This window comes from Mauremys mutica, unplaced genomic scaffold (assembly GCF_020497125.1).
Source record: "Mauremys mutica isolate MM-2020 ecotype Southern unplaced genomic scaffold, ASM2049712v1 Super-Scaffold_100101, whole genome shotgun sequence".
NCBI lineage: Eukaryota > Metazoa > Chordata > Testudines > Geoemydidae > Mauremys > Mauremys mutica.
Window position 1 is genome coordinate 1,640,238 of NW_025423268.1, and position 22,226 is coordinate 1,662,463.

At 51.6% G+C, this 22,226-nt stretch overlaps 1 non-coding gene across 1 annotated transcript; it reads right to left on the minus strand.

The window, feature by feature from the left end:
• Window positions 1-13,391: 13,391 nt before the first annotated feature.
• Window positions 13,392-13,465, minus strand: TRNAI-AAU. Its single transcript has one exon. It is a non-coding gene; the product is annotated as a tRNA-Ile (tRNA).
• Between the last annotated feature and the right edge of the window lie 8,761 nt (window positions 13,466-22,226).

Here is a 22,226-nt window from a genome sequence, read left to right on the forward strand (position 1 = left end):
GGCTCTTCACCCCCCCTCTGCCCCCACCCCCACGCCACTATCTGGATTAGAGCCTGGCAGGCAGATGCGCAGGCTGCTAGGCAGCTGCCCTGGTCACAGGATTGTACAGCTTCTACAGGGTAAAAGGGGATCTATTTGGGGTTTGGACCCCATTGGGAGCTGGGTAGCTGAGTGCCGGAGATGGGCGCACTTCTTAAACTGTTTTCAGTTAAGCCTTCAGCTTGTGGGGGACGAGGTTCAGCCTTGGAGCCGTGTCTGCAGCAGGCAAGCGCCTCTGGCTCAATCGGCCCCCCCACCCCGCAGTATTAGCAGACTGAAATCCGGAGCAAACGCACACGCCTTGCAAAGGAACAGGAGCCGGGATCTCAAACAAATGTCAACATTTTATTAAGATGACGTTCAAAGAAAAGAAAAGTGTACGGTACAGCGTTTAGGCGTAGAAGTTTCTGGTGATCCGGGAACAACGTACAGCTTACTCAGGGGGTGCGAAGTTCGGTTTAAGATCGGGTGACATAAGGAATACATAATCTGCAATGGCCCCGACTGGGGGGCAAAAGGTTAACATACAGACACTGAGTTAGGAGGGTATGTTGTCCATGTGAGGGCTACATTCAGGAGCGGAGTATAAGGAGCGGATACGACGATGAGGATGAATTGACGGGCGTTTGGTGAGTTTTAACGGTCAGTGTTTTTGAATCTTTGCCACAATCTAGTTGAAGCAGGGTCAGTATGAACTCTCCCCTGCCATCTGTTGGTGATGTGTTGTCAAGGCCTTTTGGGGTGATGTCATTTGCATGGTCACACCCACCCCGGATTGCATGATGGGAGAGCTTGTCCAAATGGTCATTTCAGCTTCTGTAGGATCCCCATTCTCTTTGTTATTGGGGCAGGAGTAATCCAGTGTATTTTCCCATTTATTTTGGATCAAGGACAGAGTAACTGTACCTGGCATTTGAGGCCTGAAAGCTTCACCCTGGCCTGGAAAGTCCTCACCATTAAGGGGTATGGGTTCCAAAGGCCAAAACTTCGGGGCAAGTAGAAATTGGTGTTGGTTGGTCAGTCGGTTGCCTGACTGACTGCCTAGTGCTGCTGATGGCCTTTCTGCTGTCCCTGGTGTGTAAAGACAGAGGCATTCTCGAATCTCTTAGAATTGTTGTTAGTGCTGCAGTTGCTTCCCCTAAGCTTATGCCGTTGGATCTCTTTCAAGGTCTCTTTTGGTCCTGAGAGGTAACAGGCTGCTCTGTGTGTGGGGTTATGGAGTGAGGTAGCAAAGGTTGGTTGTGGAGGTGGTGCATGTGCCACAAAAGTCGTGACACCCCCCCCCCCATTTTCCCCAACCCAGCTCGTATCTCACAGTGCAAACTGCAAAATTTCCTTGCTGTCTGAGTGGAAAAGAGCATTTTACCCAACTATGAAGTTGTTTACAACTTCCACATTGTAACAGAAATAAGAGCCCACCATCTCAAATATGTTTAAAATGTATACCTGTGTCAGTGATTTTAGGTCTGTTATATAAAACTAAATTTACAGTAGAAACATAAATAGCTATTTTTAAACTAAAGAGAGAAAAAATATAATCTGCATTTAAAGGCTTCAAAAGATACCTGTAATGCTAACTATAGTCACTTTCAATCTCTCTTAATTCACTATGCTTTGGAACCCATGTCCCTTGCCTAACGAGATTTATGTAGGTTTGGGTGAGTCCCGAAATCATGACCTGCTAAGTACTGTTCTACTGTCCTTGATTCATATCACCAGGATAACTACACTTTATTACTCCTGCCCTAATAACAAAGAGATTCGGGAGCCCACAGCAGCCGAAATGACCATTTGGACAAGCACCCCCATCATGCAATGCAGGGTGGGTGTGACCATGCACATCAGCAACAAAAGGCGTTTATAACACATCACCAACAGATGTCAGGATAGAGTTCATTCTGACCCTGCTTACATCCTCCCACCAGCCAAGAATTGGTGGTCCTGATAAATCACACTCTCTATTATACCAACTCATTGGTATTGAATGCTGAAGTTATGGCTAGCAAAAGTAGCCACCCATCTCTGCCCTGTAGCATCCAGCTTAGCCCTTGTTAACACATAAATCAGTGGATTGTTCTCTGTGCATACCTGAAACTGAGCACCAGACAAGTAGTCTCGAAATTTCTCAGTGATGGCCCATTTCAAGGCCAGGAACTGCAGCTGGTGGATGGGATAGCGAGTTTCGCTATGAGACAATCCTCAGCTGGGAAAGGCTACAGATTTACATTTACCTTCCACTTCCTGGTACGAGAGTGCTCCCAGACCCTCCAAACTGGCATCAGCATGCAGGATAAATGGTTTGTTTGGGTCAACAAGGACTAGGACTGGCACATGAATCAGGCAAATAATGATTTCCCGTAAAGCCCTGTCATATCTCTCTTCCCGCCATGTCCCAAATGGAGAGGAGAGGAGTCCCGCCCCTGTCCCAGGCCAGGCACATCAGAGTGGTGGGGGGAGATGTTTGTGGGTTAGTCCAACCCAGTCTTGTTGGAGCTGCTGAGAAGACAAGTTTCTTACTGAGCCCAAGCGCACCAGAGTTGATGTTGTAACGAGGGAGAGGTATTTCTCATCTGGTTCTTAGATACTCTGCTAACAGCAAGCAGAAGAAAGATTTTTCTTCTTCTTATAGCTCAAACTCTTCACACACCCCCAACCATTTTCTGCTCTAGCCTGATTTTTCTCTTATGCCTTATTTCTCTTGTTCCAGAGCCCTCACAGCCCAATTCTCTGCCCTAACGTTGAGCTTTCTACTGCACCCGGAACTTCTCGTTCCAACCCCACCCCAGAGCCTGCACTCCCTAGCCAGTGCTCTCATCCCCCTGCACTCCAACTCTCTGTCCCATGTAGCCTGATTTAGGATGTACTAATAATATTAATTTGGAAAATATGATGAAAATTTAATTTATTAGCTTACATTTTATTTAATTTAATTGAGTTGTGAAGTTACAGTTGCATTACTGCTATTCAAAAGATACATATGGCATTATATGCAACAAAGTTTTGGTTAATATACTCACACCCTTCCTTGATAACCTGGTGGTAAGAGACACAGGACCAGCCTTGTAGTTCAGGTTTCTCAATTCTTGAGTGAAAGATGCAGTGCTTAGAAAAATCTAATGTTACTTTGGGTTTACTTGAATAAGTTAAAATCAAAACCTAATCAACAAAGAATAAAAACATAGGGAAACCGAGCTTAGCCTAGTTCCTTTGAAACTTAAAGTTTAAGAACAAGTACAGCCTACTGATAGTAGATAGAGAGAGAGTGGAGGAAGTAAGTCAGAATGATAGAGCGATGTGCTCTAGCGAGGTGAGTTACCTCTTTTATAGGGCATAAGTGCCGGAAATCCTTCCTCCTATGCCCAAATTTCCTTCTTTACCCACAAAACGTTAGGGTATGCTTACTTTATAGGCTAGTATGTTTGTGCGTGTTGATGATATGTACATATGCAGATAAGTTCCCTTGTGGTGTACCTGTTAATTATGTGGGTACAACACTGAAAAAACCCCTATGCAATTCTCCATTGTTGATTGGTCTAGGTAAAGGCCTTAAACAGGTGTGGGTTCTTCTCTCTTTAAGTAACAAGATAAAGGTCATTTTTCCTTTCTGAGTAAAAGGTCACACTATAGAGATGCTCAATTTGCCTTAACTTAACATACAGGATATGGCCTGTAGGTGCTCGTAAGTCATGTGCCCCAGCCCCCTAATCATTTTTATTGCCCTCTGCTGGACTCTCTCCAGTTTGTCCACATCCCTTCTCATGTGGGTCCCAACCCCAAAAGTACTCACATTTCACCCCAATGGCTCCAAAATGTGCTGCCATGGTCAAGTCACTCTTGAGCCTGCTGGTGGAGAACAAGGTGAAAATTAGCCAGGACGTGACTCAGTCAATTCCCTCTGCTCCCAGCAGGTGGTGTCAGAAAGCTCCAAGATGGCTCATTTCCCTTTCTCTCATCAGCTTCAGGCCCCAGGGTTACAAATGCACAAACCAGTTGGGAGTTTCCCCTGGGCTCAGGGTGTGGGGCTGCTCTGAGGGGATACACCTACACACTTGGGATATTAGTGCAAAGATTCAGTTTCGCATAGAGAAATCTGAGGGCAATTTATATTTAATAAAAATCTTATTTAGTGAAAGGAAAGCTGCAATGACAATCTGGTTACTGGGAAGCAAAACACTTTCCACCTGGGAGAAACAAGAAGTTAGAATTAGAAATTTACATCGTTTGTTCCAATGTTGGCACAGGTTTAATTTTGCTTCTGTGTATGTTTGTTTCAGGCTGTGACTGTTTTGGTTTATTGGGTTGTTTTGATTTTTTTAGTTGGAATGGAGCTTTTAAATGACATTTGCTGGATTCGAATGGCTGACCTGCAACACCAGTTTTGACATAGTTCTGCATTTTTTTATACAGATTTGGCCAGTATTCAAGGATTCGATTCCTTTATAGGAGGTTTTAGGGGTCAGGCTTATTTATTTTATGTTATTTAATCATCCTGCTGTAGCACACCTTTTCGATAAAATGTTGAAATTATTAATTTATGGCATTTGTTAGTTTTTATTTTTAAAAACAAAGTTTTTCTTAATGTTTGGGTTTTAAATTAAGTATTGTTGTTGGTTTCAATTTTTCATTTAGGTTTTGGTTATTGATGGGATCTTTAAGAACTTTGGATTTAATACTAAAATTTGGACAGATTTAAACTATTTAAAGTAAACCCTGTCTACTATTTTATTTTAATAAAGGTTGTATTGCTCTAAACCCTGGCCGGGGGGAGAGGAGATGAGACTGGGCTTTAACTGAGAAGGAGCAGAGGCATGGGAGGCATAGCCTCATGAAGGGTGGGGCCAGGTGTGCCCCCCAATTTTTTTTGTCTAGCCCACTTCAGTCCCCTACCAAACGAGAAGAGTCTGATACCACCTGCTGGTCACTGGGTGTCACTGCTGCTCCACGGGAAACATGGTCTGTGTGTTACCCTGATTAGCCACTGGGTGTCACTGCTGCGCCAAGGAAAACACTTTCTGTGCATTACTCTGACTGCCCACTGGATGTCACTGCTGCGCCAAGGGAGACACAAGAACGGCCAGACTGGGTCAGACGCAAAGTCCATCTAGCCCCGTATCCTCCTGTCTTCTGCCAGCCGCCAGTGTCAGGTGCCCCAGAGGGAATGAACAGAGCAGGGAATCATCCAGTGATCCATCCCCTGCTGCCCATTCCCAGCTTCTGGCAAACAGAGGCTACAGGCACCATCCCGGCCCACCCTGGCTAATAGCCACTGATGGACCTGTCCTCTGTTAATTTATCTAGTTCTTTTTTGAACCCTGTTATAGTCTTGGCCTTCACAACATCCTCTGGCAAGGAGTTCCGCAGGTTGACTAGAGCAGAGGCAGCACAGCTCTGTCTGATGGACACCTCGGCAGAGTAGGTGAGTTCATGTAAATACAGTCTGGTCCCAAAGCCTCCCCCAACCCTGGCTCATCACTAGCTGTCAGAGGAGAGCTCATTCACACCTTGCTTCCAAATCATCATTTGAAATTCTGAGGTTGGCCAACATTGCCGAAGCCAATGCACCGACATTGTCAGCAAACATAACAGCTGGGTGAGGAAACCCGGCTTTGTCCAGTCTTTTCAAACCTATTTTACTTTCTCAGGTACAAGTATTTTTCATATGTTGGATCTGCTTTTAAAGTGTGTGTTAACGTTGCAATTTCAATTCAGATTTGCAACCAGTGACAACATTGGCAGCGCTGCATGTAACTACCTGACCACTGGGGGTGTTGGGGAAATTCGGGGGAGGGGGTGCACAGCCCCCTGGCTGGGGGGCGTATAGGGAATGCCCGGTCTTACTGAATTGAGTCTCCTATTGCAGCACCTCAGTAGGTTACATCAGAGAGGAGCTGCAGTGTCTAGGCAGTGGGATGCCTGTGCCTTTAAGAGCCCAGCCCTGGGAAGCCCATGCTGAGAGGTGCTGCCTGTGGGAGGGGAAATAGAAAAGCCCCTCTGCTCCCCCCACCCTGTTTTTGCAAACACTGGAGTCTCAGCCCCCCGGGGTAACTGTTACCCCTCTGACCCTGCCTGTGCCGGGGTTTAACCCTCTGGCAGCACCTCCCCCTGGGCTTAAGTCCAGCTCCTTCCCCCCTCCCTGACTTTGCCCTTCAGCCCCTCTCCTAATGCTGCCTCCAGCTGCTTGACCCCCCGACCAGTCAATTTCCACCCCCTGCTCAGACCCTGGCCACCCCCCTCCTCTGATTTGCCCCCCTTTGCCCCTCTTTAATCCCTGTAAAAAGTAGGGGGGGCTGGGTCCAATTCTGTGGGGGGGGGGGCCCTGGCCCCTGCCTGCCCAATGCTCAAAGCGCCCCCCATGATCTTGCGGATGTTTACCAAGTGCTGCAGGGTCACCTGCAGGGGGAGAGAGATGCGGTTAGGAGGTGATGCAGCCAAGGATGCCTCACCCAACACTGAGATGCAGCCACCTCTGGGGTGAGTTGCACAAGTCAGCAAATGAATTTGGAACAGGAAACGCACTGAAAGGACCGAGGCAGCTGCAGGAGGCGGAGAAAACCAGAAAAAGCAGGAGCCCTGGACCCCAGCCCTTCCCCTCCCTCACTCTACCCACTAACCCTCCTCCACTCCCAGAGTTGGGGGGAGAACCAAAGAGTCCTGGTCCCCAGCCTTGCCCACCCCCATATTCCATCCAACAGCTCCCCCCCCAATTGCAGGGCAGCTCCGTGGGGCACACCAGGGGCTGCCTGTTTGCACAGGACGGGCGACGCCAGTGCCCCAGGGTGGGGAGAGATGATGCTAAGAGACAAGCAGGCAGCAGAGACCTCCCATGACAGAGAAAGACGTGCTAGGGGGCGCCGTGCTGCAAGGAGTGAGGGGGGTTGGCAGGGAATGGGAGGATCTCCCCTCACAGCAGGTGCATCTGTCTCCCCCGCAATTCCTCCCCAGCCCTACCCTGGCCCAGGCTAATCCCAGCCCAGCTACCAGGGTTAAATTTGGCCTGGATTCCCCAGCTGCTGGGGGAGGGGCATGGGGCTGGGGACCATGAGCCTCTACTCCCCCTTCCCGCGACACAGCTGCATGGGAACTGACCAAAGGAGCCTGCAGCACTGCTGCCTAGAGGAAACTGAGGCACCAGCCAGTGACAGACACATCATGGCTCTCCTCATCCTCATCCTCTTTTCCATATGCAACACGGGGTGTGTGTGTGGGGGGGTAAACTCAGGGCAGTTGCATAGTCAACCTGTGGAACTCCTTGCCAGAGGATGTTGTGAAGGCCAAGACTGTAACAGGGTTCAAAAAAAGAACTAGATAAATGAACAGAGGACAAGTCCATCTCGGGCTATTAGCCAGGGTGGGCAGGGATGGTGCCTGTAGCCTCTGTTTGCCAGAAGCTGGGAATGGGCGGCAGGGGATGGATCACTTGATGATTCCCTGCTCTGTTCATTCCCGCTGGGGCCCCTGGCACTGGCTGCGGTCACAAGACAGGAGGATACTGGTCTAGATGGACTTTGCGTCTGAACCAGTCTGGCCGTTCTTATGTCTCCCTTGGCGCAGCAGTGACACCCAGTGGGCAGTCAGAGTAATGCACAGAGCATGTTTCCCTTGGAGCAGCAGTGACACCTCTTGGTCATACAGTGTAATGCACAGAAGGTGTTTCCCTTGATACAGCAGTGACACCCAGTGGCCAGGTGGCGTAATGCACAGCGTGTGTCTGCCTTCTAGGAGCAGTGGCACCCACGGACCAGTCACAGTAATGCACAGAGTGTTTCCCACCAATCTGGGTAATGCACAGAGGTATGAATCAAGGACAGTAGAACGGTACTTAGCAGCTCATGATTTCGGGACTCACCCGAACCTACATAAAAATCGTTAGACAAGGGACATGGGTTCCAAACAATAGCAAATTAAGAGAGATTGAAAGTCATTTTTTAGTTTACCATGGGATTTTTTTTGAAATCTGTAAATACAGATTTTATGGTTTTCCTCTCTCTTTAATTTAAAAATAGAATAATTTATTATCCTGTTACAAATAATGTGTGATACTACACCCTTAGAATCTTTGAGGCATAAGTAGAAATTTTAGTTACACTTAAACAGGTCATCTCTGATCTCACTTAAAAGTTGAAAATCGTGGGAATATACTGCTGAATGAGAACCTGGCAGAAAAGTTTTGCTGGAAGAGTTAGCAGAGCAAGATTGTTAGTCACAGATCAATGGGTGGGTTTATGCAAATTATGGACTCTAAGACCGGGGCAGGGCAGGGGGCAGTGCATGACTTTTGCAGCACATGCACCACCTCTGCAACTAATGTTTGCTATCTCAATCCATAACACCACACACAGAGCAGCCTTTTACCTCTCAGGGCTTGGCTACACTTGAAAATTGCAGCGCTGGGAGTTACAGCGCTGGTCGTGCAGCCGTGTAGGGACAGCGCTGGTGTGTGGCCACACTGACAGCTACCAGCGCTGCAGTGTGGCCACACTTGCAGCATTCGCAGCGCTGTATTGAGAGGTGCATTGTGGGCAGCTATCCCACAGAGCACCTCGTCCCATTTTGTCACTGTGGGTTGTGGGAAGGTGACGGAAGGGTGCGGGTCATTCCGCTTCCTGTCCCAAAGCCCCGTGGTGCATCGCTTCACATCCCAGCATTCACAGTTTTTCCGGCCACGTTTGGAGCCATTGTGAGTCTCTTTCTGTTTTTTACTCTCTGTCTGTGAATCGCGATTTCTGTGGGAAATGGAGCCCGAGCTGCTGAGGACTGTGCTGATGAGTGTCGCCAGCACAACACGTTTGGCAGTTGAGCTATTCCTTCAGCTCCAAAGTGACAGTGAGGAGTCCGACGATGATATCGATATCGAGTCACCTGCCGCATGTGACACTACATTGCTTGTGGCATTCACGGAAATGCTCAGCACCGTTGAACGCCGCTTTTGGGCTCGGGAAACAAGCACTGAGTGGTGGGATCACATCGTCATGGAAGTATGGGATGACGAGCAGTGGCTGCAGAACTTTCGTATGAGAAAAGCCACTTTCATGGGACTGTGTGCTGAGCTCGCCCCCACCCTGTGGCGCAAGGACACAAGACTGAGAGCTGCCCTGATGGTGGAAAAGCGGGTGGCTATTGCAATCTGGAAGCTAGCAACTCCAGACAGCTACCGGTCGGTCGGGAACCAGTTTGGAGTGGGAAAGTCGACCGTTGGAATCGTGTTAACGCAAGTTTGCAGGGCAATTAATCGCATCCTGCTAAGAAGGACCGTGACTCTGGGGAACGTGCAGGACATTGTGGATGGCTTTGCACAAATGGGTTTCCCTAACTGTGGAGGGGCGATAGATGGGACGCATATTCCTATTCTGGCACCCCCCCACCTAGCATCAGAGTATGTTAATCGGAAGGGGTATTTCTCTATGGTTCTCCAGGTGCTTGTGGATCACCGTGGGTGTTTCATTGACATTTACACAGGCTGGCCTGGAAAGGTGCATGATGCACGCATCTTTCGGAACAGTGGCCTGTTCAGGAAGATGCAGGCAGGGACTTATTTCCCAGACAGGAAGATCACAGTAGGGGACGTCGAAATGCCCATTGTGATCCTTGGAGACCCCGCTTACCCGTTACTGCCTTGGCTCATGAAACCCTATACAGGGAAGCTTGACAGGAGCAAGGACCGGTTCAACTACAGGCTGAGCCGGTGCCGAATGACTGTGGAGTGTGCTTTTGGGCGTTTAAAAGCCCGCTGGTGGTCCCTGTATGGGAAGCTAGACTTGGGGGAAAGCAGCATCCCCGCGGTTATATCCGCATGCTGTACCCTCCATAATATTTGTGAAGGGAAGGGTGAAACATTCAGTCAGGCATGGACCACCGAGGTTCAAGTCCTGGAGGCTGAATTTGCACAGCCAGAGAGCAGGGCTATTAGAGAGGCCCAGCACAGGGCTACAAGGATTAGGGATGCCTTGAGGGAAGAATTTGAGGCTGAAAGTTAACAGTAATGTTTGCTGCCTTGCATGGGAGTGAAGTGCAGTGGTTACACTGTTAGGATTCTATTATCCCTAACATGATTTCCAGTGACTGTTTCTTTACTGGGATAAGGTATCTTTCACTATCTGCAATAATAAAGACTGTTTTCAAAGCCAAGATTTATTTTATTGAAAAGAAAAATACTTCATTGACAGACACACAACATTTCAGGAAGCTAGGGCAGCGGGGTGGGTTGGTGAACTGTACAGTCACAAGTTTGCATATGTCCTGTCTGCAGTGCTGTGCAATGGCTGCTGCACTTCAGGGTGCATATACTGCATGGTGATGGGGGTTGAATGCAGAGAGTAAGGGTCTTAGTTCTCAGGGTTGGTTGGTGAACATACAGGTGTTGGAGGCAGCTGGTGGTGGTAAGAACCTGGATGCTGTGGAAGGGGGTTTGGAGCTAACATTGGGGCAGAAAAGAATAAAATTTGGGACGGGGGGGGGGCTGTGGGGCAGCACGGGACTGCTCTGCCTGCATGGCTACAAGTGCCTGGAGAGAGTCCGCTTGGCGCGCCAGGATGCCTAGCAGCTGGTCTGTGCTTTTCCTCTTTGCCACAGCGTTTCTCCGCCAATGTCTCTGGTGGATCCTGCTGTCCCTCTGGCGGATCCTGCTTTCCCTTTCTCTCCACTCCTGCAGCTATTTACTCTCTCGAGCAGAGTGATCAATAACTGTTTTCAGCATGTCTTCCCTGGTTTTTCGAGGCTTTTTCCTCAGATTCTGTAGTCTCTGTGCTGTGGTAGATCTGGGCAGTCCAGCAGTCAAGGTCACTTCTTGAAGGCAAAAATGGCAACATTTAACAGGGTAGCATTGTTAATTATCTCATCCAAACAGTAATTCCCACACACTGTAGGAGTTTTCAGTGTTCACTTTAGCATTCTTTTCCCATACCAAATAAGACCACACATAACACAACAGGAGACAGGAAATGGTGAGTAAGGGGTACTGAGATTGCTTCAGGGCTGTGCAGGGGTTTCTGTGCGTTGGGGACAGCAAACAGCTGCATGGGGGATCTGCACTAAACAGTCTCCCAACATTTTCCACAGGAGTTACTCCTGTAAGATATCTCCCTGCTGCGGGTCACTAGGGAAGAGCGGGAAGGTCTTCTACAGCAATGCGGATTCCGCCCTGGCCCCTATGCAGCTTGCCTGTGTGCAGCAATGGTCCCCCCACCCCTGGCGGCACAGTGGCATGGACGCGTTAGCCTGACTGGGACAAGGACCACAGTGGCTCTCCCTATAAACCTGCACAGGCACATTGCCCACGCTCTGGCTGAAACTTTTGAGGAGATTACTGCAGCCGATTACCACGACATGATAGACCACATCAATGGGCTATTCCACATCTAGGCATGCATGTATGCAGCCCTAACCCCCTCTCCTCTCCCGAAACATTTCCACCCTGAAAATAAAAGACGCTTACCGGTAACTCGCTCCTCTGTTTCTCCTTCAGCAACTGCTGGCTGCTGCGATTGGCTTCCTTCCTCCTGGCTTGAGAAGAGCTCCTGGCTGCATGCCTCCTGGGACTCTGGGGTGTCTTCCCCCATCCCAGTAGCTTCACTCGTGGTTTCCACCCCCCCCCCCCGCCTCCTCCTCCTCCTGCTGCTCCTGTCCCCCACCCTGCTCAGAAGTGTCCATCGTGGTCCTCGGATTGGCAGTGGGGTCACCCCCAAGTATCGCGTCCATCTCCCTGTAAAAATGGCAGGTCGTGGGGGCAGCGCCGGATCGGCGGTTCCCCTCACGGGCTTTGTAATAGGCACTCCGCAGCTCCTTTACTTTAACCCTGCATTGCAGCGCGTCCCGATCATGGCCCCTATCCAGCATGGACCTTGATACCTGCTCAAAGATATCATAATTCCTACCGTTGGAGCGCAGCTGGGACTGCACAGCTTCCTCCCCCCAAACACTAATGAGGTCCAGCAACTCGCCATTGCTCCATGCTGGGGCTCGTTTGCCGCGTGGAGGCATGGTCACCTGGAAAGATTAACTGATTGCACTCCACACCTGGCTGCAGCAAACAGGAAGTGAATTTTTAAAATTCCCAGGGCACTTAAAGGGCGGGTCACCTGAGGCCAGAGCAGTAGAGTGCAAACTGATGAGCAGAGTGGCTGAACAGGAATTCTGGGATATCTCCTTATTCCCTGGAGACCAATTAAAGCACTGGTGTGTGTCCACACATGATGAGCAGCACTGGATCACCAGCGTTGCATTCCTTATACCCCAACGGGTGCACAGCCAGCGCTGCAGCCAGGGAGTTGCAGCACTGGATGTGCCTTGCAAGTGTGGACAAAGAATAATTGCAGGTCTGGAAAACCACCACCAGCACTGCAACTTGCAAGTATAGCCAAGCCCTCAGAAACAAAATACACCATGAAAAAGATCTAAAGTCATAAGCTTAGGGTGAGCAATTACACCACTAACAACAATTTGAAGAACTTCAAAACCATCTCTTCTTCCACACCAGCAAAAATAGCAACAACACCAACTCAAAAATCAGCCAGCCAGATAAACAACCAATCCAAACTCCCCCATGTTTTGCCATTAGGAACCCATACCCCTTAATAGTGAGTACTTTCCAGGCCAGGGTGACGCTCTCAGGCCTCAAATGCCAGGTACAGTTTCTCTGTCCTTGATCCAAAATCAACAGGAAAATACACTGGATTACTCCTGGCCTAATAACAAAGAGACTGGGCATCGCACAGCAGCTGAAATGACCGTTTGGACAAGCACTCCCATCATGCAATCCGGGGTGGGTGTAACCATGCAAATGACATCAGCCCCAAAAGGCCTTGACAACTGATCACCAACATGTGGTAGGGTAGAATTCATACTGACCCTGCTTCAAATAGATTGTGGCAATTAGTGTTTGTCAATAGTACAGACACCATGGGCAGGACTCCAGACTCTGATTGGCAGGTCCCAGACACTCTCCCCTAGGTTGGGGTGCCGAGTATTAAGCCTTCCTCTGTGGCTTGGGCTGGGGAGCGTGATCCGGCGTCGGGTACATTTGGGTGGAGCTGGCGGCAGGCAAGAATTCGGGCCATCAGGTCAACCCTCTGTGGACAATGGGGGCGAGCCGGCAGGCCTGCGATTTTGGCTTCGCGGGCGGGCAGCTCAAGCCTGGCCTCCTATGAGCCTGGAAGGCAGCCGGCCGGGCTCACTCGTCTACAAGTTCCTTTCAGGGAGCAGGTGGAGCGAGGAGCCCAGGGAGGTGTCAGGAGCTTGGTTCTGCCAGGTGCCTGCGCCCAGCAGGGCTCTTGCCCGCTCCCGGCCCACCTGGTTTTGGCCTCTGCCACCCCTAGCAGTCAGCCAAAAGAGCAGAAGCCACCCTCTCCCTCTCTGAGTGGCCAGCATGGGGCTTGAACCCATGACCTTGGCATTATTAGCACCACGCTCTAGCCAACTGAGCTAGCCGGCCGAGGGCAAAGCAAGCCTTGCCTGACCCTTTTGGAAGGAGTCACTGGCTGGCGCGGGGAACGATGTGGCCTCCATTATCGAATGGATGGATCGAGACGCCACCTGCCAAGGTAGGGGAATTAGCTTACGTGGTAGAGCGCTTGCTTTGCATGCGAGAGGCAGTGGGATCAATGCCCGCATTCTCCAGCGGCAAGGCAGCCCCAGGACCTTCTCTTGCCCTTCTTTTAGAAGCCATGGACAGTCAGCCGGCTCAGCTCCTCCACTGGCCTCCATCCCTCTCTCCGCTTGGCCTCCCAAAAAGCCAGCCCTTGCGGAGCACAAAGCTCTTCCTCCCCGGCCCTTCTCCCCCTTGCGCTGACTGGGAGGCTGGAGACAGCTGGGGGAAGTTAGCTCAAATGGAAGAGCAGGGGAGAAGTAGTCAGACCCATACACACATTCTCCAGCCTGCTCTGCTCTGCTTTGCTCTGCTGTGCTGGGCTCTAGTGGGGGACCTGCACCTTTCTTTCTGAGCTCTCACTGGAGCACAATCCCTTTCGTCCTCCCTCCCTGCTAGTCCACGCCAAGCTCATTGGCCGGGAGGGAGAGCCACTCAAATACAGAATTACTCACATCCCAGGGGTCCATGAAGGGAATGAGGAGATGGGCGGGGTGGCACGCGATACCAGTTCAGCTGAGACCGTGAGACCTCGCAGCCTCCTGATCTCAGGCAGCATGGCAGCCGTGGAGCAGAGCAGAGCACGCAGACAGCTTGGAGACAGCCAAAGCGGGGAAGGGCTGCGTTCGTCTGGAAGAGGGAGTCGGTGGCTGTCTATCCTGGAGGAGGCAGGGTCGCTTTGCTGTATGCTGGGCCAGGGGCCAGGGAGTCTGCTAGAGTTGCTGAGCTGGGCCTGCTCCTGGCTTTGCTTGGGTTAGAGGAAAGTGGTGAAGATAGGAACGGCCCTCCTGGGTGAGACCGATGGTCCAGCTAGGCCACTATCCCGTCTTCTGACAGTAACCGATGCCAGGCGCTTCAGAGGCAATGGCCAGAGCAGGCAATCGTCAAGTGATCTATCCCTGCGTTGTCTTCTGAAGTTTGGTGTTTGTTTCAGGGGCTAACTCTCAGCCCAGACACATTCCAGGGAGGGAGCGTTGGTGTTTGTGCCGAGGAGCGTGGCTGGGACTCGGACCCCCTTCCCCAGCTCTGGGTAGCGTCCCCACCCCTTACCCCCATTTCAGGCTGTGTTCTGCTTAAGGCCACAGAGCCCTTGCCTTTTTTTGCCCGGTGCCTGAGATTCAGGCCAGCTGCGGGGAATTAGCTCAAGCGGCAGAGCGCTCGCTTTGCATGCGAGAGGTAGTGGGGGGCGATGCCCGCATTCTCCGAGCCTGTCAACTAAGGGCTCCTGATGAGCGTGGTGGACAGGAGAGCCGGCCATCTGACTTTTGGCCTTGCTGCCCGTAGCGGTCAGGCCGAAAAATCAAAAGCCATCCTCCCCAGGTCCACAGCCACCCAGGGGCTCCTCTGCACCATTTTGCCTGAGCTGGTGGAAGTGGAGCCTGGAACTGAGCTGATGTGCTGAGGGTTATTTGCACTGTGCACTTCACATGGAGGTTAAAACACGGGGCACAGAACTTTGAGCACAACCCTCGTCCTGAGGAATCGCGGGGGGCTGCATAAAGAGAGACCGGTTCTCCCTGGCGGGGCTGCAGCGGCTCTTCACAGGGGCAGTCCCACTGCCAATTGGTACCAGAGTTTTGAAAGCCTCCTTTCCTGGGCTGGCTCCCCTCTCCCTAGGGGAAACTGGTGGCCCCAATCTTCCTAGAAACCATCATAGCGAGGCCAACCTGAGCACAGACACCTGCTCAGCACCCCGGGGTGCAGCCCTGAACTCCGGCAATCAGCTACGCTCAGCTGCCCACCCAACAAGCGTTACACGCAGGAGCCTTCGTGCCCCGTGTGTTCAGGTCCCTCCCAGCGCCAGCTTTAAACTCCGCTGCTCAGTTCTAAGCGTTGGCCACACGGGGGCAGCCCGGAGCTCAGCCAACGCCTCCCGTGGCTGGTTGCGTTTCACGCTCCTCGTGGCAGGTTCACACCCCGCAGGCAGATCTCTGAATCGGAGCCGAACAGTTCCCCAAATCCAGCGCTTTAGCAGCAGCTTTGCTAGGAAAGCGCTGACGTCCCCAAGTAACGTAAGAGCCAGAGCGCTGTGTCCAGGATCTTCTCTTGGGCCCCTCACCGTGGTGTCTGTCAGGCGCAAGGAGAAACCAGGGAAATGTTTTCATGGCGTTTAAGGGCAGAAGGGGCCATTAGCTCAGCTAGTCTGACCCCCAAATAACACAGAATTACACCATGACACGTATTGATCCCACAGACCTTAGACAGATCAAAGCGTTTCAGCCCTCAGGAAGGAGGCTAAACTGGGTGCCAGAGGCAGCGAACAAGGGGCCCCCAAGGCAATGGCAGGGAGCTGACGAGGTGAAATATGCCCAGATGATCCCAGCAGGCGACCCACCCCCATGCCGCAGAGGTGGGAGTCCCTGTTCCTCCTGCCCTTAAGAATCTCTGGTGGTAAGTGGGTCCCCCCAGTTCCCCAGATAAGAATCCTCCATGTGGTTTCCCTGGCTTCACCTCCAGATAAGAACATTGTGTGGAGGGAGTGGGAGGAAGGCTGTCTGGCAGATCTGTAAAGGGGGACTGTGTCTCCCTGTCTGGCCCAGGCTCCTGGGAGGAAGTGATCTCAGTGTGTCTGGCTGTCTCCATTCCTCCCACCCATAAGAATCCCTGGTGTGTGGGTGCACCCTAGACCATTAAGGATGTCTGGTGGGTGGGTGTCTCTCTCCCCCTAGTCAGGATCTCTGGGGCGTGGCTGTATAAAAAGAGACTTTGACTCACCCAGGCTGGGCTGCCATCATGGAACAGACCAGGTCCTTCTGTGGAGGGTTTGCATTCCTCCAAGGACGTGATCTCAGTGTGTGTGGGTTTCCCTGTCCCTTCAACCCTTAACAATCCCTGGTGCGTGGGTGCGCTGGCCCCATTACAATCCCCTCTGTCTTACCTCCCATGAGGGATCCAGTGGATGTGGGTGTTCTCCAAGCTACTGGGGGTGTCTGGTGCCCCTGTCCCTCCGGGTTAACAGTGGAGTGTGTGGGCGTCCCCCCAGCCCGTTAAGGATCCGTGTTGTGCGGATGCCCCCGTTCTTCTCATTAAGAATGGTGCAACGGAGCATATGGGTGTGTCCCCCACCGCATGAACTAGCTCCCGTGTTCCGCTGCCCCCATCCAGGCTCTGTGGTGTGTGGGTGTCGCTGTTCCTCTTTTCAAGATCCGTGTTGCAGGGGGGCGTCCCTCCCCCCACGTCAGAATCCCCCCCTCCAGGCTCTGCGGGGGGTGTCTGTCTAAAAAGAGACCGTGTCTCACTGTCTTGCCGAGGCTATGCGGCAGGGGCTATTCACAGGCGTGATCCAACTACTGACCTGCACAGGAGTTTTGACCTGCTCCGTTTTACCATTCCTTCGGCAACCTGGGGACCCCAAGCTTCCCCAGGATCACCATATTGATGATGAAGTTATTGTGGACACCCGATCGGCACAGCCCCCTGCAGCCCAGAACTCCTGAGCTCAAGCGATCCGCTAGCCTCAGCCTCCCCAGGAGCAGGGATCACAGGCACCAGCCATGGAGCCCGGCTTGTTTCACAACCTGGCAGCTGGAGCTTTAAACTCTGCTTGTGAGCTCTGTGCCTTGGCCAGATGGGGTCAGCCTGGAACTGGGAAATGCTCCTGCTGCCCCCACCCCCATCTCATGTCGAGCTGCAGGCACCGCTGTCCTCCCAGGTAAGATCCTGGATGTTTCAGTGCCCCCTTCCCCCGCCCAGGTGTCCGGGTACCTCTGCCCCCCATACAGAATCCTGGGTGTGTGGGTGTCCGTCCCTCTGCAGAGGATCCCAGAGTGTGGATGCCCTTGTCCCCCCCTACAAGATCCTGGGTGTGTGGGTGCCACTCTCCCCCCCAGTAGATCTCTGGTGGGTGGGTCCCCAGGGTGTGAGTGCTCCCATCCCCCGATACAGGCTGGGGGGGGGGGGGTATAACTGGCTCTCTCTGTCCTGCCCAGGCGGTGCTACAGCAGCTGTTCACAGGGGCAGCGACCCCACTGTCACCCTGCAGCTTTACCCTGCTCCAGGGGTGACCTGCTTCACCCTCCTGTGGGAGCCTGGGGACCCCGAACTGCCCAGAATCACCTGATTGATGCCAAGCTTAGCACAGACACCAGCTCAGCCTGGCAGGGAGCTGCCCTGAGCCCTGACAATCAGCTTCCCTCCGCCTCCTGCTGCACAGCGAGGGTCCCACGCGAGAGGCTTCGTGCCCAGTTTGTTCAGGAGCGTCCCAGGCTCCAGCTGTAAACTCTGCTGGTCAGTTCTAGTCTTTGGCCACACGGGGGCGGCACTAACGGTCCCATCTAAACGCTGTTTGCGTTCGGCCCTTCGGATCGCAGATTGTAACCCGCGGGCAGATCTCTGAGTGCAGCCAAATCCTTCCCCAAACTGAACATTGAAGCAGCAGCTCCCATTGGAAAGATCAGGATTTTTGCCTTTAAAAATAAGGGAAATGTCTCCAGCGAGAGACTGAAGAAGCTCAATTGATTTCATTGACTCCATGAATGTTCCTCTGTGTCCCCCTAGGAGTCATGCCCCACATTTTGGGGACCACTGAACCATCCTCGCTAAGCAGGGGCTAGTGATGCCAAAGCCCAGGGAAAGGGAGAACAAGTGCGGGGCCCCCAGCACTGGAGCCATGTGAAGGGGCTGCAGGAGAGGGGCAATGGCTGGTGGCTCAGGGAGTTAAGGGCAAAGGGGGCACAGGAGGGGGCAGGAGTTAGGGATGAAGGAGGTGCAAGGGCTGGGAGTGCAGGAGCTAGCGGTAAAGGGGGAGTGGGGATCGTCCAGGGGCAATGGGGAAGTGCCAAAGTACAAGCTTTGCCCAGGGCACCATTTCCCCTAATGCTGGTCTGAGCAAACAATTGGAAATGACCCTTCAGTGAGACCAGAACCATCGTGTAGAAAAGCCCCTTTGTTAAGTGGTGGTGGCTGAGGGCTGAGGGAGATGGGTTAGAAAGCAACGGGCATTTGTCTGTGGAGGTTTGATTCTTGCCTGCTAGGCAAGGCTGGTGTGTGGTGTCTCCATGGCTGCACTTTCAGTGTCTGATCTGCCACAGGGAGCCAAGTCTAGACTTACTCAGAGGCTCTATGCCAGGGTTTCTGAAACTTCCTTTCACTGTAACCCCCTTCTGCCAAAAAAACTTACTACATGGCCCTGGAAAGAGGGACCAAGCCCCCCCACACTGAGCAGAGGCAGGGGAGACAAAGCCTGAGCCCTGCCCCAGTTAGGGGAGGTCAAAACCAGAGCTTGAGAGATTCAACCCTGGGTGGTGGGGATCAGACTTTTGGCTTCAGCCCCAGGCACCAACAAGTCTAATGCCAGCCCTGGCAACCCCATTAAAACAGGGTTATGACCCACTTTGGGGTCCTGACCCACAGTTTGAGAACCACTGCTCTATGCTGAGGGGAGAGAGTTCTCCTGTGGGTGTAGTTAATCCACTTCCCCAAGAGGTGGCAGCTATGTCAGTGGGAGAAGCTATATCGGTGGGTGTGCAAGCTGTGGTGTTTGCCACATTTAAGAAGTTTAATCAAACCCCATTTTTAAAACCACCTGTGGTCTGGGAATGGCAAAGGAGCTCGATGAATCAGGGTTTGTCCTTTAAAGTCCTGGAGATCACGATTCCGTACTCTTAGTGTCATGGGGGTATTGCTCAGTGGGAGAGTGCTTAACTGCAGATCAAGTGGTCCTCCGATCAAACCCCTGTGTTCTCTTATAACCTTCTTTCTTTTTTTTAAAAAAAGGAAAACATTTTCATTTCCATTCTCCATTATGTTCAGGGGCTCCTCTATACAGGAGTGCTTGATATCAATGAAAACACTCAGCATTTCGCTGTCCAAATGCATAAAAACTTAGCAAAGCTGTCCATCAGCTGAAATCAGTTCCAATCCTCTAAGTGTCTAGTTTATGTTTTCATCAGTTAAACAAAGGTATCATACGAATGTACATTTGCAGATCCCTCTTCTCCAGGAGCTGTGTTGTGCAGAAGAACAAGAACCACATCCAGCTGCAGTTCAGGAATCTGATGACCAAAGAGCCACGAAGTGTTCTGAGGGCTGGAGAAAAATGCCTTCTAGTGAGCTATTGAACGAGCTCAACCTGTTTAGCTTATCAAAAGAAGATTGAAAGGTGACTTCATTGAAGTGTTGAAGGGCCTTAATGGAGACAAAAGATTGGGTATTAAAGGGCTTTTTAATCAAGGAGAGAAAGGCATAACAAGACCCAGTGGCTGGAAGGTGAAAAGAGACAAATTCATATTAGAAATAAGACACAAATATTCAACAGCAAGGATGATTCGCCACAGGAACAAGCTACCAAGGAAAGTGATGGATTTGCCATCTCCTGATGTCATTTAATGAAGACTAGATGCCTTTCTGGAATGTGTTTGCCCCAAAAGTAGCTCTGGTGTCATACAGGAGGCCTGTGATATGCAGGGGGTCAGATTAGATGCTCTAATGGTCTCTTCTGGCCATAAAGTCGACTAATTTCTGAAAAACTGAGTGTAGCATTGGGAGCAGCGTCTGATGTTTTCCTGTCTAGCCGGCTTGCTGCCTAGAACAAACGCTCCTTGAGTGGGGTGATCCACAGGGAGTAGCTCAAACCTCCAAAGTGCCTGGCCAGGGGCAGGACATTAGCACAGCAAGGGAGGGGTGTGGCAGTGACATCACAAAGGCTTTTTTCAGGACCTCAGACTATTGGTCAAAGATGGTGGGGAGGTGGTGACCTCACAGAGAGATGCTGACATCAGCCAGGCAGGACAGGGGCGAGGGGCCAGGGAAACCTCAGAGACCCCTGTGGCTTTGCTTCAGCAAGTCTCCTTCTCCAGGTCTCTCTTTGAGGACTGAGAGAGTATTCGGGTTCACGGACGTGAGCGCCAGGAGGAACCTCTTTCGAGTTTTCTCCTTCCCTTTTCCTGATTTTACTAGAAAACAGCCGTCCCTGTTTAGAAGGTAAGAGCCTCCTCGAGGTTTGAAATCCGTTCAGTCTGATCCATCTGGTGACTGTTGAATTCTAGGCATGGAAAACACGAGCTTAAGGAGGCAGAATTGTATTGCACACCTGGGATTTTGTCCCTTAGAATCACTGGGGATATTAGGGTTTGTCCTTTTTGTTTCACCTTTTCCTCCATCCATCCCTTCCACCTTTCTCTTTGTCTCTTGCTTCTTTTGTCTTTTCACCTGTTCCCCTCCCAACAGCAGGAGCGAGGGGTGTGTGTGCGTGTGTGTGTTGCGACGGAGTGGTCTGCAGCTCCCACTCTGGGAGGTCCACCCAAAAATGTGGGGCTGAAATAGTGCTCGGGCAGTGATCCCCACCGGTGACCTGGGCCATCCTTTGGGCTCTCTGGTGAGAACCCTCAGCTTCTCATCCTCAGTCTCTACCCTGATTGGCTGAGCAGGGGTTTATTGACAGGGAGGAGACTCAGGTCCTTGTTGTTCTCTTTTAACATCGAGTAAATAAGTCAGAACCAGTCATATGTTTGATGAATTTTGCTGCTTCTCTGCATTAATGGTCTCTGAGCAGTTCATGATGCTCTTTAACATTGCAGTTCTCCTCAAATACTTGCTGAACAATTACTGTGCACTGTTGTTGGTGTGGAGCTCATCTGAGAGCACTTTATTCAGGTCATTCAATGTCTGCAATTCAAGATCCGATGGTTAGTCTGAAAATCAGGGCTCTTGGGTCCTATTCCCAACCCTGCCACTGACTGGCCGTGTGACCTAAGACAAGTCAATTCTTCTTTCTCAGCCTTAGCTTCTTCCTCTTTCAAGGATGGATAATAATGATCTACTCCTACCTACCTCAACACACTCACTGTCTCTCCCCACACACAAACAGTCTCCACATTGCAGTTGAAAAGCAGCTGGCAATCTAGTAGGATGCCCATGGAACATTACACCATGGGACCAGCTCATGCTGCTGTATCTGTGCATCAGTGACCCTCACGGGGCCGGCTGAAGTAAGGGACTGTTGGCCCCTTACTAAAACTTCATGGGGGGTTTGGTTGGCTAGTTCCCAGCACCAATAGAAGGGGGAAGGGTCAATGGGAAATCAGGACCCTGAGACTGACAGTCCCCTGGGGCAATGGGGAGAGGCCAAAGCTCCAAGTTAGCTGCACTGACAGGCCAGGCAGTGTAATGAGGGAGTCACCAGGCCAGGGGGTCCCATCCTCCGTGGGAGCTGGAACTGCCTGGGCCAGAGTGGGGCGGAACTAAGGAGAGAGCAGGAGCCCGAGAAGAGCCGGGGAGCAGAGCTGTGCAGGTGTAGTGCCAGAACCTGCTCCCTGTAGGACTTTGCTACCTGCAGCAGTTACTGAGACCTGAGGTTGTTCTTATTTGCTGCCTTGTCCTAATTGGCTAAAACTTGACAGTGGTTTCTCTAGCAAAGGTCCAGACATCCTCATTCACATCAGGCTTCAAGTTGAGAATCATTTCCCCTTCCCGCTCTGTGGGAGGGGAGACTTTTAAACGCGCTCTCTGGGCGACTGCACATGGCTAAGCAAAGAGAACAACCCCCCAATCCCGCCTGTGCTTTGGGAGCCAGGTTTGCGGTGGGAATTCTGTAGCTCAGATGACTTCACACCTGGGCATTGTGATTCTTTACCAGTTTCTCTGGCATTGGGGCAGTTTCTTGCTCACC